The following is a 19,797-nucleotide window of genomic DNA, read 5'->3' on the forward strand; positions in this document are numbered from 1 at the left end:
AATTTTGATACTTTAGTTGCAGTATTTGATAATTAAATTTGTTGATATGAAATATATCAGTGAAGTAGGTGGAAGAACATTTATTCACTTTAACACAACGGTACATCATCATGACTTTATTCACTTTAACACAATGGTACATCATGACCTTATTTACTTTAACACAATGGTACATCATGACCTTATTTACTTTAACACAGTGGTACATCATCATGACCTTATTTACTTTAGCACAATGGTACATCATCATGACTTTATTCACTTTAACACAATGGTACATCATGACATTATTCACTTTAACACAATAGTACATCATGACATTATTTACTTTAACACAGTGGTACATCATCATGACTTTATTCACTTTAACACAATGGTACATCATGACATTATTCACTTTAACACAATGGTACATCATGACATTATTTACTTTAACACAGTGGTACATCATCATGACTTTATTCACTTTAACACAATGGTACATCATGACATTATTCACTTTAACACAATAGTACATCATCATGACTTTATTCACTTTAACACAATGGTACATCATCATGACTTTATTCACTTTAACACAATGGTACATCATCCAAAATGTATTCACTTTAACACAATGGTACATCATGGCTTTATTCACTTTAACACAATGGTACATCATCATGACTTAACTGACTTTAACACAATGGTACATCATGACTTTATTCACTTTAACACAATGGTATATCATCATGACATTATTCACTTTAACACAATGGTAAATCATCATGACTTAATTAACTTTAGCACAATGGTACATCATCAGGACTTTATTCACTTTAACACAATGGCACGTCATCACGAGGGACAGAGTGGTCTGAAGCACTCACAGTTATGGATCACTGCCATCTCACCTATGTCTGCGTGGATTAGAGTCTCAGGTTTGGCCAATGTGAGTATGTGAGGAAGCTTGCAAGTAGCTTCTTGTGGGTTCGTGGTTCTTTCAGGGGCTTTACCGTGTTCTTCCTCCACCAATTATACTGGCCGCCATGTATGGCCTATCTTGTGCTGAAAAATGGCATTAAATCCTATAACAACAGCAACGTCATAACAACTTGATTCACTGTTTACACAATGGCAGATGATGACTTTATTCGATTTAGTACAATGGTGCATCATCATGACCTTATTTACTTTAACAGTGGTACATGATGACTTTATTCACTTTAACAGTGGTACATGATGACTTCATTCACCTTAACAGTGGTATATGATGCCTTTATTTGCTTTAACAGTGGTACATGATGACTATTCATTTTAACAGATGTACATCAAGACCTTATTTACTTTAACACAATGGTGCATCATGACTTTATTCACTTTAACAGTGGTACATGATGATTTTATTCACTTTAACAGTGGTACATCATGATCTTATTTATTTTAACAATGGTATCATGACTTTATTCGCTTTGACAGTGGTACATCATGACCTTATTTACTTTGCACAATGGTACATGATGACTTTATTCACTTTAACAGTGGTACATCATGACCTTATTTACTTTGCACAATGGTACATGATGACTTTATTCACTTTAACAGTGGTACATGATGACTTTATTCACTTTGCACAATGGTACATGATGACTTTATTCACTTTAACACAATGGTACATGATGACTTTATTCACTTTAACAGTGGTACATCATGACCTTATTTACTTTGCACAATGGTACATGATGACTTTATTCACTTTAACACAATGGTACATGATGACTTTATTCACTTTAACAGTGGTACATGATGACTTTATTTACTTTAACAGTGGTACATGATGACTTTATTCACTTTAACACAGGAAGATGAATTCAAACTTAGTAAGGTGCATACAAGTGTACAAAATTAAGGCATTCCGTAATTGTGCACAATATACTATAGTAAAGATGAGATGGTCAGATTATCTGATTAATGAGTGCAGCACTTTAATTCTGTGTTATCAGTTGAAAAATCAACAATCCATTAGTATCACCTGCTTTGCCATTTCTATTCCTTCTTTTTTCCATCCTGAAAAGACAGAGGAATGAAAAGCTTGCATCAGAATAGTTACTGAGAAAAAAAGGATTTTTTTTCATAATGTGTAAGATCTTACAAGAACAATTGACTTTTGGACTATACATATCTGGAGATAAAACTACAATCTCAGTAAGACCTTGAAAGCTATGAAGGAGTGGGATGATCATGCCATCAAGTTTTATTTGATAGTATGTTGAAATTCATGAATGTCATAATATTTTAACACCAAACCCATTTATATAAGGATATAACAACATTTGCACTAAAATAAAAAAATATAAAATTTAAAGCACACCAGCACAACCCTTCCTTCATGCTATTTCAGATCTTGCTTTTACAGTAACAGAAGTAAAATGCTACAGTTGTGGTATTAAACTTCGCTAGTGCAGTTGCTGAGTCTTAAGTGTTATGCAAATAAATTGAAAGCAGTTAAGTGAAATCTCCATAATTTGAAATATTTACAAATTATGAACAAGGGCACATTGGCTATGTTATGTTGAATTCAGTGGTATTTTAGAGAAGTGATGATAATGAGTTTTAACAGGAAAGCAATAATGTCGGTATCTATAGATAATGCCAGTATTTTTGTCAAATTTGAAATGAGATATAATTGGTGTCAGAGCTATAGTTAAAGTCATATAAGTCATGTATTCATTAAGTATGACTATTTCAGTAATGAGTGTAATTTCATTTTTAGATTTTGATTACATATGCCCTTACATGGCAATTATTCACTTTATTTCAATCCTTGTACATCCATATTTGTTGGAAGATTGTAATATACACATCCTTATAAATACATACAGCAAAATCAATGTTAAAGTATGTGGATATATTTGGATGAGGTCAGCCTAATGTTGTGATCCAGCACAAACCAGATTAAATGTTGCATGCTGTGATGTCACAATGAAAACTCTGCATGTTTGAAAAACAAATTGTGTTTTTCTGTTTTATGATTGACTCAACATCTCTTTTCTTGGCCCAGTTTAGTGCATTACCACCATTTAGTGCATTACCAACATTGCAAAGGTCCAAAGTGATCAGTAATCTTTGTCTGGAAGTTATTTTAATTAGATTTAAGGCATATATCATTCAGCAATTAGGAAGATCGGTAGACTTGTAGAACTACATGTATATTATTATTAAATTTGAGAACGATTAATATTCTATATGAGGAGATGTACATAAATGACTGCATTGACAGACAATTTAGTTATGTTGTTACAACTTTATGGTCATAAACTAAGTAACAGAAAGATGCCAAACTAACATGTTTTTTTAAACTTAACAAATAATTTAATTATCAAAGCTATAACATGAAAATTTAAGAGGAACTTACAGTATTATGAATTGAAACAAAAATTATCATAAATTTCAGATCCTGCAATGGTCTGCCAACAGTCCTGATGTGTCAAAATGGCATTGTCCAGAGCTCATTTGAATAAATCACAACATTACCAGAATAATGTTTAACACATTAACCCCTGGAGCTTTTTGCCATTTTTGCCTGAAAATCGAGTAGGAAACACATTTTGAAAGCTATTTCTGAATAGACTCGAAAACACCAAATCCCGGTCATCTTTCAATAACATACTGCCTAGTTGTGTTAGAAACATCATTTTTCGTTGGCTATTTGACTGGCGCATGAGCAGAAGGGTAAAAGTTGGACTTCTTTTTTTTTTAATTTTTTTTTGGTAGTTTTTTTTTTTTTTTTTTGTTGCTAAACGGAGCCATTATTTTTGTATGGAGACCACTCTTTATTCCAAATGCCCATGTTATCCTCCTTTTTGCAAAGGCTCATCTATCTGTTTGCAGTTCATACCGGTTTGCCTTAGATCTGAGACCAAAAAGTCTAAAATCCGGACACAAAATGGGATTCCGACCACGGGCGAATTTTGCGTTAAAAAAGTGGGGTCCAAAAAATGAGGTTTTTCTATCTGTGTTTTGTAGTGCAACTAGATATTCCAGCTTATTTGGTATCATTGTAGAGCTACATCTGTCTACCTTTCTATAATACCACCCACGTTAGTGATCATGCATTACCATGACGCTACAGAGCACGACAGTAAGCTACTACCTCCTGCCCCGTAAAGTCGTCGCTAGGGATTAATGTGTTAATCCAGTGAGCACTTTGAAGTTCAAATGAATAATCCAATCAAATCTTTTCTCTCAAATAATATTTAAACACAACATTAAACACATCTGAAGACTGATGTTACTATAAGAACATAAGAAATAGAAATTAATTAATTGCTCAGTTCTTTCCTTACTTACATCTCCAAGTGTATATTATGACTATATGTTGCAATACACCCCATGTGACAAACCTTACTACTCAAGCTAATATTGCACAATATCTGCTTGTGTAACCTTCACATCCAGACATCCAGTGGGAAATAATTATTCTAAGAACCTTTCTGATCCCACCAGCCAATAAGAAATTACCCCAAATTTGTCAACAGGTTTTACTATTTGAAACTTTAAATCTATTTATAGATCCTATGCAAGCTACAGGCACTCATCTAAAAATAGAATCTATACCCATGTTCAAAATTTAGCTATGTAATATCTTCTTTATAGATAATCACAATTCAAAGTCATGATAAAAAATTACAATATATATATATATATATATATATATATATATATATATATATATATATATATAAAATCAAGAGAATAAAAGATCTAAGTGCTTTTTTTGAGAAGTAAAAAGATATATTTTGTTGTTTGAAAAAATTGCAAATTGACAGTAACAGAGATAAGTATCATGAACCTGACAGCAAGGTAAATAGTAACTATCAGTACATATAAAATATTTAAAATCAATGTTTTTCATTGTATTTATTTTGGTGTGTCTACTTTTGCCCATTTCCTGCAATGATCGTTAATTTTTTTCATGTTTCTCTTTCTCTCTATCTTCATATTAATTTAATGTCACTATCCGTGTAAATTTTTTATTAATTGTATTGGAAAGGCCTTTTCTAACGTGTGAGATCTTTTAACATTTGTGTTGATGGATGACTTGAAGAAGTAGGATATCAAGAGCATGTTTTACAAGCTAAAATTAAATTTGCATGGCAGACAAGAAGTACGGCGTTGAAATAATTTTTAAAAAACAACAAAATAGATGAATGGTGAAAAAGACATATTTGCCCAATATATAGTTAGTATTGTGAACTATAGAATATACACTCGCCCCCAATTAATAGTCTTCTATTTAAGCACTGGTAGGGCTTGGTTGATTTAGGAGGTTATTTACAATTGGGTTTCAGTGACCTGATACTTTTCAAGAAAAGGCTTCAGCAGAATCCATTTTTCATTCGAGCACAATGACCCTGAACATTCACCTTTGATCTCTTATGTAGCTGGCCTCATTCGTATTTTAAGCGCAGCCGTTCCACACTCTTGGCAACAGTGTTCTATAGCCGAGTTCATTATGCTATAACAATTTTTTCTTCAGTATAAATGACGAGTTCCCTTTTTTACCAAATGTGTAAGCCATTGACAAAATTTTGCCTAATGTTCATTTTCGAGGACTGAACACTTTTCATGTAAAACCCAATTTTCTTTCTGTCACAGTGACCTGTAACCTTTTCACCCCAAAATCGATAGGCTTCTTCCTTGCCTAATGTGCAAGCCATTCACTGTGTTTGCTAGCTGTTGCTCTGTGGAAATGAAATTTGTAAGAGATGTACAAAATCAGAACATAGTTTGCTCTGCTTTGATGCAGGCAGATAAAAAGAATATGACAGGTCTATTAACAGTTGCGAACAAGATGAAAACATGTCATAAAGATAAATAGAGGAAGAGCAATACAAAGAAGTATAACCTAAATAAAAACTGGGTGTTTGAAAAATGCGTTTTATAATGTGTCATATCTTGAAAATAAAAATGCATTCAAAGACGAATGTGTTAAAAATGTATGCTGTGCGAATTCATATTGATCACAAAACAATGGAGGGGAGTACATGTTAAGGTAATTACAGTTTACACAAAGCCATTGCAGAGTAAGTACTTATATTACTGAAGAAATGGTAATGCTCAGAACTATGAAGGGGTCCTAGGTGGCTGAATTGTCTAAGGTACTAACCTTACAGATCACAAATCTCACCTCTGTGCGCTTGAGCCTCCGTTCGACCAACATGACCATGTGAGAAAGCTTCTCAAACTCTTTTGTACTCGGTGGTTCTTCCCAGGGTCTTCCTTAGCCCTTCCTTTACCAAATATACAGGCCACCATGTATAACCTATCCTGTGCTGATTATGATGTTAAATCCTACAAAACCAAATCAAACCAACACTACTGTGGTATAGTGGTTAGAGCGTCCTCCTCGGGCAGGAGGTCGCGGGTTCGAACCCCAGCCGAGTCATATCAAAGACATAAAAAAGGTACTAACAGCTGCCTTGATAGGCACTCAGCATTAAAAGGTTAGTGTTCAGACTGGTCGGCCTGGTGTCAGGATCATGTGACTGGGTGGGACGTCATGCCACATGTATGCGGCATGATGCCCCGGTGCATGACATCACTATAAACTGCCACACTGCAGACACCATTGCGATATGACAATGTTAAAGCTACGTTAAAAATTGAAATCACACACACACACCAAATCAAACCATTTAACTTCGTCTCAAAATGCTGAAAACATACAGTACAGAAACAAGTATTAGAGATTATGAAAAAAAAAGCGTAATGAAAATCAGATGAATGTTCGTGCAATCATGGGGACATTTCATTTTCTAGTCAATTTTATATGAAGGAGGTAGAGTAGTTGTGCCAACTGTACATGCTCTATAAAATAAGGCATTTTTTTTCTTCTTCAGAAAATTATTTAACATGGCAAATTTGTTTTGTACAAATTCATTACATCTGTGAATCTGTTACGAAGAATTACTTCATACTCAACGAAAGTTATTTTATATGGAAAGAGGTGTTTTTAATACCATATGAAAGAACTAAAACAAATACACCTTTCATAGTGTGCAGACATGGATTTTGAGGAGGAAAATCTGCTTTCATTAGACGTGTAGTCGTAGTAAGTGAAACTAAAATACACAAATAATTAGGCTATACAATTGAGCCAAAGGCAGTGTGTGTTAGAGATGTAACCTGACTGCTCCGGTGGCCCAATGGTTAGAGCGTCCACCTCAGATGCGGGAGTTCGTGGGCTCGATCCCCGGCCGAGTCATACCAAAGATTAATAAAAATGGTACTAACAGCTGCCTCGCTTGGCGCTCAGCATTACGAGGTTAGTGTGAGGACTGGTCGGCCTGGTGTCAGGATAATGTGGTTGGGAGATCATGCTACGTGTTGCGGTATGACACCCCAGTGCTAGACATGACTATAAACTGCCACACTACAGACATCTTAGCGATATGACTGAAAAATTGTTAAAACTACGTTAAAATCCAAATCATACACACATAGATGTAACCTGTTTTACACTGTTGCAAATATAACCGAAAAGCTGACAGAAAGCATGAATACAAAGCAGTGATATAAAGGATGCATCAGAATCGATTGGATTAAACTGGCACTGCAATTTAAGGAATTAAACAGGTTCGAGAGAAATGAATAAAGTAGTGTACGTTACAGCAAAAAACCAGTAATTAGAGCTCGATGTCTGAGGCATGAGAAATTAAAATTTCCCATATTTTTTTTCTGAATCTAAAAAGTGGAAATTAGACATTGCCAGTACTATTGTAAACCAAGTGAAACGTTGGCTGAAAGCACGTCCAGCTCTTTCTCTCTCTCCGAGGAAATATGTGCCTTCGGGTTTTTATTGCCATTATACATTCATTTATGCAACAGTGCATTGTATGTGAATTATATAAGATAGTGACCTTGTACTTTTTTGCATACGTCAAATCAATACAGTTATGTTCTGTTCTATACATGTGAGTTCATACTCGTTGCATAAAATTGCAGATTAAACTAGTTTTCAAATTTGCTAATGTCCTCTATCTTTTCTAAGGGACACCTATCCAACCAGTGACTATATTTACCAAATATGTAATTTGACGGTTTCTTAGGATCTTGTTTTTAGCTTTTTTTAAATGATTCAATATCATAAAATAAAAAGTTATTGTCTTTATTTTACCTTAATGCAAGCGTTTTGTTATTAACCCATCAAGAGACAGTTCCATGTGAGCGGCTGGTAACTAAGTGTAATGCTAAATGTGCAATTGTGTCAAGCATCCATATAGCATGTTTACTTATTTATTGTCCAAATTTGATATTTAAACTGCCAAATATGTTTTCAGTGACATTGCACTTTAGTCGTTATTAAATATATTTAGAGGGCTTGTTTTGTTGTAATAACACGTACCCAATCTTTTCTCCTGCTCCAGTGTGTCTCTTTATTTGTCTGATCGTTATAGTTGAACATTTACCGTACCACTTTCTTTGACTGGTCTTCGTTACATAATACTTCGTATCATTGAAAAAAATTCATATCTTAATTGTTACCACCGTAAAACTTGTAATAGATGACATTTCTTTTAATGAATCTGTATGTATTTTCTCTATGAATCTGCTGAAAATCTGTCTTTTAATCCTCCATAATTCTTTTCTACTTTTCATAACATAATAAAGGCAGTTGTTTTCTTCTCCTTTTTGCTTTGTAATTAGAATGCCACTGGCTGAATTTTTCGTTTGACTTATTAACAATCAATATTTATATCTTTTTCGATTAATTTTTAATGATGTGAAAGTCAATAAAGTCTGTATAGTAAATCCCCTAAATGAAGAGAGACAGACAGACAGACAGACAGACAGCGAAGTGAAATGGAGGTTGTGTTCGAACTAACAGATCAACCATTCGACAACGCCGTGCACCGTGTCCCACATTCTTTGGTCATAACTTTAGTGATGTTTTGTTAACTCACTTCTTCCACGGACTACCCTAAAACAACTCATTCGTGTATACTGATTGAAACAATGTTATTATTTCAACTTGCGTGCTATGAGATTGATTGACTCTACTCTAGTCCAAGCCGTTTATTTTTCCGCCAACAAGTTCTAATCTTTTCATCTGTAATCCTATGCATTACGCCTCAAGCGGTCTTTGTTGCTACAAACGAAAAATAAAACTATGAAGTTATTTCTGTATCCAAGCAGCAACGTTTGATTAAGCATAACATGTGTTGATGATCATTCCCTTTAATAATGCTACAAACTGTTATCATTAATATCATCTCCACTTTTTGTAAATCGCACGATTGTAGAGCTGGGCCAGTGCTAAAAAATGATTTACCTTTAATTGTGCTGTCATATCTGCATACTAGTAGGTTGGCGTGTAAACATACTGCGCGTGAATTCCCAAATGATTCTGCTACAACTGTTTTCAAACGGTCATAGTGGAATTATTGATGTAATTTACAGTTGAATGAATATTTCGTAAAATAAAATATCTCCAAGTTAGTTAAAATCGTTAGTAATACACATCCTGGATAAACATACTTCATCTAACCCCAGTACAAAGAAATAAACGTACGCAATGGTGGCATATTAAACACCATAAACATGTTAGTCAAATGTTAATTGATGCATGAAAATAATATTTCTGTGAGACAGACAAATTTGAGGAAGAATTAGACAATAATAGAGAACAAATGGAACACCTTATACCGTTTTGACTCAGTTTTCAGAATGCAGTTAAAACACTTACACCGCCAGAAAAAGTGATGGATCCAACTACTGGAAGAAAATTGGTATGATCTTGAGATACAGAAATCAGTATGTGTGAGATGCAGAAATCAGTATGTGTGAGATACAGAAATCAGTGCAAGAAAACAGGTTTGCAAGGTTCAGCTATAATTAAAAATTATCAAATCTTCAAGCCTTATTGATTGTGAAAACGGGTTAAGTGAGGTTTGTTTTTTTAAATTTTACAATATATTACATTATTTGTTTCGTTATTCGGCTCGAATATAAAAGGGAGACTACTTTCTACCTCTGCTTTTTTTTTTTTGGTACAAAGGAACATTGTAGAATTCAAAACTGGATCACCATACAGACTATGATGCAGCTAATTGTATTTGTAGGTTTTGCCTATTTGATCAATGGTAATATTTAATTAGTAATGTTTCTTTCCCTCCCATTCTGACATAGTATTGTGTTAGTGTCGACAGTCCTAGTTCACTCGTCTTTATCTTTGAAATATGAGCATAGTATCATATACTTTATGGGTTTTAAGTTACTTCCCTTCGCTTGTTTATTTAGTTGGTCTTTTTTGATGGGTGGAGAAGGTTGCACACACACACACACACACACACACACACACACACATATATATATATATATATATATATATATATATATATATATATATATATATATATATATATATATATATAAACTGGCGGTATTAAATAGTACAGTCTAATGTAAGTTCATGTTTGTGTAGTAGCGGAGTGAAACGAAGTTGTTAATAAAACATCTGACAAAGTTTGATCTCTATTTCCTCAAAGACACTTTTAAAAATGAACAAATTAATGAGAACAGTCGCTGGTGGCTTAGAATTTGTCAATTATCTATACTACTTGAAGAAGATGTGTCCATCATGGCTCTCTGATAGCAGTTTGGGGGGGGGGGAGGGAACAGACCAATTTTGGAACAAGTCTTCCTTGAAAATAAAAGCTTCCTACGAAAATGAAAAATACAAGGTCAATAACGTCAAACCAAAGCAGCTAACTGATCTAGGTTTTCTCTAATTGGGTTAGCTCATTTTGTTACTTTATTGTTGACGCTTGTGTTTTCAAATTTGTATTTGTGTTAGTTTACCCACCTGGACACTCATTTTTGGTTGTCGCTATTGCACAAAACAAGGATGGCTAAAATAATTAACACAACAAAAAGGGTTACCCTCAGTGTACGCGAACGAGGTATTGTCAAAATTAAGTAGGGTCTACAAAATATATCATCAGTTGTCAAGAATTCTTCCGAAAGTAATTTTATTATAATAATTCAGTTGGTATAATTTTTCTTAATTGATGTATTCTTCTGACTCGAGACACTGCGAGATAAATTAAGTTTGACCAATCAATTATATTATCGACGATCCAGATATTCGTGTCCGAGGTATTCAATCCTTGTGACGAATGGATCGTTATAGCTATCCAAGCGACCAGATTTTATTATTTTTAGCGCTTCATCTGCTACACTTAATGGAAACTGGACGATATCATTCATTACAAAAACCTGTCGATCACCACCTGGTATATCAACTTCGATATTCTGTCACCGTGAATTTCTTGGTCTATAACAGAATGGTAGGGGTAATTCTGCGAATTTTTCTTTATCGTTGTTGAAGTTTGTCACGAGTGTTTTTCTAACTCGAAATAATGAAATCGCCAGGTCTCCATGCTTTTACGAAGTTTTCATATGGCGTCAATGGGATTACTCCGCGCATCATTTCGTGTTGATCTCTGTTTGGCTGTAATCTAGTCAACCTCTTTAGTTCTTTATTGGTTCATCAAGCACTCTAAAATCGTCATTTATTTCTTCATAATAATCCACAAATGTTTTTAACCATTCATGCAGAGACAATCCAGCAAAAGGTGGCGGTTGACCATGATCCCGGCACATGATTGTAAAGTGTCGAATTTTGAATGGTATTGAACTTAAAGTTGAATGCATTGAGCATTAAAACTTTATCACATTTACGCCAGAAAAGTCTCTGTGAAGGGTCACTTCGACCTATCTCCTTTTCTCCCCCCCCCCCCCCGTCAGTGTTAAAACTTGAAAGGCTAGAATTTATGACTGAGTGAGATTTCAACAGGGCATTGCCTCGCTATCCTGAGAAAGTAAACATCTGAGCTACCACCAATAACCGCTTGATAGGAACCCGCGTCAAATTATCATTTTCAAAGGTAAATTGATATGCCCAGTACTTCACAGATTCTATGCTGTCTGAAATCTGACGGAAGAAATGGTTATCTTGGGATAATTTAGGAGCCGCTGCTTACGACTGGGAAGGGTAAATTAGAGTAGAGAATATGAAGGCTCCAGGCAACAGGAAGACGTTTATACATGGTCAAGGGAGGAAGGTGATGCAATCAGTCATGGACATTGCGCTCCTTCACCACTCGTTATTATGATGAAATAAATCCAAATTAGACACTGCCATTAAATTCTGTTGGCATAATTTAGATTGAATTTGGATTGTTGCGAAAACACAAGCGTAAAAAATATAGTAACAAAATGAGCTAACCCAATTAGAGAAAATCTCGATCAGTTAGAGGCTTTGGTTCACCCCACACCCACACACTCACCTGCTGCTCTGGTTTAACAGATTCACTAATACTTGACCGTCACCTGATATCTTTTTTATCATCTTTGTTCTGTTAAAGAAGGTTTGTGCTCTGCTGAAGCTGTGATCTTAACTGAGAAACCAATACACGCAGGCAAAGGCAGCTGTGATCTCAACTCAGAAACCAATTCACGCTAGCGAAGGCTAGAATTTCTGTACATTGGAAGAACTCGGAGGTAATTAGTTTCTTGACAAAATTACACTGATCGAAGGTAGACCAATCAATTTCATTCTCACTTTTCTCATCCGGCAGAAAAAATGATATAAAAAAATGATGCCGTTTTCGAAAGAAACGTGAACTTCTATCATAAATTTCTACCCTACACTTTCTGGAACTTTTAAAAAAAAAAATTATACCCTTACTGAAATGAACTTAATTTTAGGACATATACGACCTATTTGCAATGCAAATGTGAACATTGATAATAAAAAAGGAAAGTATTACGAATCATTGTAGTGTGATGACTGACGCGTTTTCACCATTTTATTGCCGATGTGCACCGCCTTCGCACCTAGTTCCTGACCTGAAACAACACGTTTTCAGACATATAATATATATTCATAGAAAATGCAATTACGGTTAAATATACCGACGTCGGTGATAAGATGTTTTCAGCCACTCACGAGAGTACACGACCAAGTTGTGTGCTTCCATCTGTAATTAACGGTCTCCATTTTCGTAAAAAAAATGACAAGCAAATGGTTATTTTCCTTTGCAACCCTACGGTGAGAAATAGTCTTGACTGTTACTTTTGTGCCAATGAATAACATTATGTGCAGTTGTAGGCTGTAGAGCGATTTCACGATTAACCATTATGTTCCACACATTCTGGAATAAACCATTCCCAACTGACATCTCTATATGACCATAACAAAACAAGTTCCAGGTGTTTGCTGTTTTTTTTATAACGGCACTGTCAACACATTATTGTCAATATTATGACATTAAGACATGGGAGCCAATTGCTTTTCGCCAGGCAACCATGGCAGGATAGCTAGAGCGGATATCGAGACCACGATTCTTAGATTACTGGAGCTAAGCTTCGTCACGTGAACTACCGAGGCCTCTCATATCTTTACAGAAGCGAACTTTTAGCAAACTTAAATCCATTGGCCATACGAAGGTGGAATATAGAATCCTAATTTTCACAATCATGAATGGATGACAAACTTAACGTACATCTGTAGTATTGAAAACATTCAGGTAATTAAACGAATACTCAAAATTATATTGTAAATATATCATCGAAACTTGATGAAAATATCATGTAAATAGATAAAAATGACATGTAAATTTGATGAAAATAAGATGAAAAGTTGATGAAAAATGTCGAAGTTATCAAGAACTAAACTTGTATGAGTTATAGAGTAAAATTCTTTCTATTTGCCAGTTTGGTTGGCCAAGCTTTCGACCGGTGACACTATCACGTAATGATACACAGCTAGCATGTAATTGATTTGGTCTATTTTTGTTGTTGTTATTACAAAACTAATAGACAGATTCTGCACGAAATATATTGATTTTCACCGAAGTGATGTTTCGGAGAATTGGCATTGTACTACAACACGATTTCAGTATATAGGAAAAAAAAGTCGAAATGGAAAATAGTGTTTTTGTACGTTTTAAAAGTAAATTGACGCAGAATATTTTTCATGATTATTCCTATGATGCATGATCGGATTTTCCACCGATTTTTAACATAATTAAATAATAAATTGTTTGGAACACAAATATTCTTACCGTCATTGACAAACCCAATGCTTGTTTTCTTCAATACAGAATCATTCCCATTTCAAAATATTTCTAGCTTCATAGGCTCATAGTGCTAGTCTGTTGCATGGATACATCGGTTGCCTAGATACCATTTTATATATGTGTTGTTTAATCAATTAAACTTGATACAATCTCGCATTTGTTATTTACTTTAGGCTTCAAAACAGAATATATTTTAATATAGTTTTTACTTATTCTTAGTATTTTTACATTTATCAGGAGAACAAATGAACATTTGATGTACATATTTCATTTTCGAATCGAGGCATTCCGCCTATGCGCATTCGAACCCTGTAGTAATCATACTGAATCCGATAACCGCAGTATCTAGCACGAAAGTGAACACTTAAACAAAAAACGGATTCGCATAAACATTAGCATTCGTGGATTCTGCAAATCACCAAAGTGTTTAAATTTCTTTATTCACTTTTTCTTTTTTAAAACTTACGAAACTGTTGAATGGGACCATAGGAGTAATTTAGCTTAGGGGGTATTTGTGAGGTCCCAAAGATCACCATGGGGCCCTATGAAAAGGGTCAAATGGGGATTTAATGTTAAAAACGTCCATATGTTTAATATGGAGGGTTACTGTGGGTGTCTGTCGGAATTTAAGAATATGTTGTTGTTGGTGGTGTAGGGTTTAACGCCATTTTTCAGCACAAGATAGGCTATACATGGCGGCCAGTATAACTGGTGGAGGAAGAACCCTGGAAAACCCCGGGAAGAACCACCGACCCACGAGAAGCTACTGGCAAGCTTTCTCACGTACCAACGTTAGCCGAGGCTGAGACTCGAACTCATGTAGACAGAGGTGAGATGGCAGTGATCCATAACGGCGAGCGCTTTAGACCACTCGGTCACTCGGGGCCCCTAAGAATATGTGTTACTATCGGTATTTATGGATATTGTAACAGGAGAGTCAGCATGTGAACATCGTGGGTCATTATGAGGATAGAACACAATTAATGGTAGGTAGGTAAGTTGAATTAACGTCGATTGCGCCCGTTTAGGGCATGATCGACCTTTATTCCAGCACAGCTGGATGTTTAATTACTCCTGGGAAAAGGAATTAATGCCTCATCCCCCAGGCTTTTATGTATTCAAAGAACACTGATTAATTTGGCCATCAGATCGTGGGACTAATTAGTCCCCTACGACATGAATGTAGGGCCGTCATGAGTGGGAATGAACCCAACACGCACTCATGATTGAAAAGTTGGAATTCAGTTACGATTGAACGCACCAGGTGTCAACCCAAGCAGTATGTAACGTCCGCTACGATTGGTCGGCAGCGATGACGTCACATTAGAACACCTGGGTTTTTTGACGGGTGGAAATGGTCGCACATTCCATCAATGGTACGATGTCCGAGTGAGTTCTGGAAGAAGGGTCTCGGAAATCCAGCCACAGATGTCGTGCACTCCCAAAAACGCCAGCCCGTACTTATTTCAAATCTAGTCCAGTTTCTCTATTGGACAATAAAAGAATACCAATAATGTGTATACACCTGTGCAATTAGATTAAATCCAGCAAGTCTAAAAAATTTGAAAAATGATTCATTCTAAGTTTGAATTTAGTGAACAAAGTGTACATTCGATATGCTAATTAAATACAAATCAGTAAAGTCGAAATGACTTATAAAAAGTTTGTATCACGCATAAGTAAAAATAAGAGATTAAACTTTTGATGGTGGTAAGAAACAAATCAAATTAGGTTTGTTGTTAAAATAGATATTATCAAATAGGTTCTCTAGCCAAAATGAGAACCAAGATTAGTCGACCAGGTAACTTGAAAGTAACTCGGCAATACATCTCGAGTTCAGGAGTGTCGTATCTTGTCCAGATATGGTCTACACTGGTAATCAGCAGGCATGTCCCTGGCTTGTGGGTATCACTAAGTGGCATCTTCAAACAAGGTCTGCCATCTTTTCCCAGTCATGATAATTTTTTTCAGACGCAGCGTTAATACTGCGCTAATAACGCCTTCCACCACATTAAGTCCCAGCTCTTTTTGTCTGTGTAGACCCAACGAGGTAAGTCGACAGGTTCCCGCGAGCGGCTTTCACATGTATATTTGCCACGCTCCCTTTTTTGCTATTTTAATGGTTCGTTGTGGCCCACGTGCAGCACGCTTTATCGCTCCTATCTCTTCCCATATCGTATGGCGGTCGGCGCTCCGGTTATTGCTTTGGTTATATCCTAGGGTGTTCCTGCACTGTTTCTGGCTGTCCCGGGCATACGTTTCAGTTAGGCTGGTGGCTCATCATTGTCCCCTATCTTCGTGGTAAATCTCATAGCCGCCACGCGGACGACAGGTTAGAGCACAGGGGCTCGTTACAAAGAAAATCAAGGGATGGGGGTTCCAACCTGTAACGATATAATACAAGGGAAGACACCGATCCGCATCCCTCGGTAGTTTCAACGCTGCTAGTTTATCCTAATTGCGTCTGCTAATTTCCAGCTTAGGCCAGTCGTAATCAAGAATAGTTCAATTTTAAAAACAGCTCCACACACTTCGTTCAATTTGTGACATAATGGAGAAAATGCAATAATTGTTCGCCGATTTGGACGTTGGGACAACAGCCGACTAGAAGTGCCGTTTTGCATTCGGATAGTCTTGGAATTCACCACTGACCGAAATGTAAGATTCGAACAAGCTCGAGTGCGCGCACAGTTCAGCGCTAAATGCAAGCAGACGATAGCAAAGAAATAAATGCACAATTTTATTGTGCCATGGTAAAATTAGATTAGTAGCGTAGATGCTGCTAATTATGTAAATGTTAAATTGTGTTCAATATTTTATGCGCACTCGAGTTTGTTCCTTCAGGATGGCGAATGCCGATAAAACGCGGGCGTCGTCGGAGATACGTGTCAACTTTGAAAACTAGCCCTCGATATCTGGCATCGGTCTGGCATCATTTCATTAGCTAAAGTCTATTCAAAAGCTCTTGTTATTTCTGGCCACCAAAACGGTGGACAAATATAAGAAGGGTTCAATCACTTCCAAGTCCATCATTTTATTTTCTTTCTCATTGATTATCTCCCTTGCATTAAAAAATATCGGATATTAGTTTAATTCTGATTGGCTCTGGGTTATTTAAGTTTAGTTCATCTTTTATAATACGGTAGGACCGGGTTTGTTGCAAATATACGTGGATACTTGTTTAAAAACTCCCCTTTTTGTCGGTGTTTACCTTCGGATAACTCTGTAATGACTATTTCTACTCTTTCTCTAGCACCCCACCCCCCATTTAGCATTCTAGGGGGATTCATTAAATACTCATTTTGTAATTTTTCCTTGGGTCTCTCTACGTATCGCTTTACTCCTTACTCTTCTCATAGTAGCTTTCGTTATGTTATATAATGTTACACACTAGAGGTCTCACCACCTAACTGATCAAACAATGTGTGTGTGTCTAGCTTAATGTCTAATGTTTCCTCTATTTCCAAGAACCTCAAGACAACAGACGTTGTCAACTGAAGAGTTTCATAAACGCGCAAATGCTGAAATAAGTTTTCCTCTGATATCCTAATGAACACATCGTGAAACTCTAATTTCATATTTTCATAGGTGTTCTTGCTTCACAGTTGTATGACCAATCATCAAGCATTTCCAAGTTGAATACTGATTCTTTACGCCATGGACCACATGACCTAAACACAATGAAAAGTCATTATTCTTATGAAACACTACTAAACATTGACATATTAAAGTATCCAGGGAATCTATTATGTTAAGAAATTAGGTAGGGTTAATTTAAAAAAGAATATAATCAATAATATCATATTGACTCGTGAATACTTTACCTCTTGACGTCGGCTTTAAAAATTGTGCAATTACATGGTTTGATAAATATTCCCACAACATCGACTTCCTATAATTAAATCTAACAAAACCTTGTTCGAGAAAGATATTTATTTCTCCTTCGTCAATCGGTAAAGCAAAAGGTTAAAAAAAAAGGAACAGACCAGTAGTGAATGGGGGCGATATATGGTCTATGGGACTTCTATGTTTAATTCGGTCGTTTGCACTATGGGGTCTATGGGGCTTTAACATGGGTGGGTCTGTCTATGGTCATGGGGAATTTAACATAGGCAATGGAGGAGGTCTGTCTAGGGTCTATAAGAATTGAACAGGGGTGACGTCACGGTACTGAACATTGGCAACAATGTTGCATGTCGCTGACCTCAATCGGGTGGAACAGTGTGGACAAGGGGGACTGACCTGAATACGCGTTACTGTAGGGACAAATAAAGACATAGGCATAGAGACAGGGTTAGAGACATAGACAGAGGCCTAGACACATCACGAAAACAGATTTATGAGCATAAACCTATCACACAAAAAATCGACCAAATATTTTCTCCTCTCCTCCACCAACCTCTTATTTTCTGAATTACATTCTTCTTTTTCTTCTCATCTTTCTTCACCACTTCATCTTCCTTTACCTCTATCTCCTCTTTTTTCTTCTTTTCGTTTTCCTCTACCTTCATTATTTTTCTTTCATCGTTTTTTCATTCCATCTTCTCGTTCTCTTTATGTCCTCTATGTCTTCCGTTTCTTCTATTTCTTGTTTAGTTCGTTCTCTTAGCGTTTCGTTAGCTTCCTTAAATTATTTATCTCCATTTTGAGACAGTTAGGACGACAAAAACCATTCTCCAACATCTTGCCAACAGTTCCTCAACCATCCCAATAGCATCAACCACTTCCTGCAGCTTGACCATTTTGTCGAAATGGTTGCTTGCCATATTTTGTTGGCAAAAATTACTGACTGACTGACTGACTGGTTGAATTAAGGTCGTTTATCGCCCTTTCGGGCATGTACGACCGGTTTATTTCCCATTTGGGAATGATATATGTTTTCGAGGGGAAGGGAATAATGCCACCTCCCTCAACGTATTACTGCACTCTTCGAGTGTTGATTGATTAGCCGACAGGTCGTGGGACAATAAATCCCTTTCGACCTGTATGTAAGGCTAACTCGAGTGGGATTGGACCCAACACACACTCAAGTTAAATAAATAAATGTATGTGTTAGAAGATATAATAGGATAAGACGTCTCACAGGATTGGGCACAGATATTATGACGTCACCCAGGTTCTGTGCTTACAAGCTCATCGGGGCACATGATTATAGACGAGTGTGTATCGGCCCACACACTCGTCATTAAATGTCCGAGCGGGCAGGCAGAAAAGGGACGCTGAGGAGAGGTCCAGACGTCGCCAGAACGTGCCTGAAACGCCAAGATTAATATTGCCAAATTCAACCCAGTTACTTATATAACGGGCATTCCCTATTACCAATTCTGTGTTAGCCACACTCGCAATTGGAGTCTCGAATTTAAGTATTAAATTGTTGTGGGGTTTAACGTCAATTTTTAGCACACGATAAGCTATGCATGGCGGCCAGTATTATTGGTGGAAAAAGAACCCAGGAAAGCCCCGGAAAGGTATTAAATTGTCCTATCTTAATTGATTCCAAATGCACAAAATTTGCATTAATTCTTTAAATCAAAAGAAATTTAGGTCTAAGAGACCAAATGAAATTTTTGAATGTCAAGTTAGGAATTGTGGTTTTGATTTAGAACGGTGGTCAAAGGATCAAAGTAGGTATCAAAGTATTATCAAGTCGAGATTTCATGCCAAATTGAAA

Source organism: Sinohyriopsis cumingii, chromosome 16 (assembly GCF_028554795.1).
Source record: "Sinohyriopsis cumingii isolate HCF-2022 chromosome 16, ASM2855479v2, whole genome shotgun sequence".
NCBI classification, from domain to species: Eukaryota; Metazoa; Mollusca; class Bivalvia; order Unionida; family Unionidae; genus Sinohyriopsis; species Sinohyriopsis cumingii.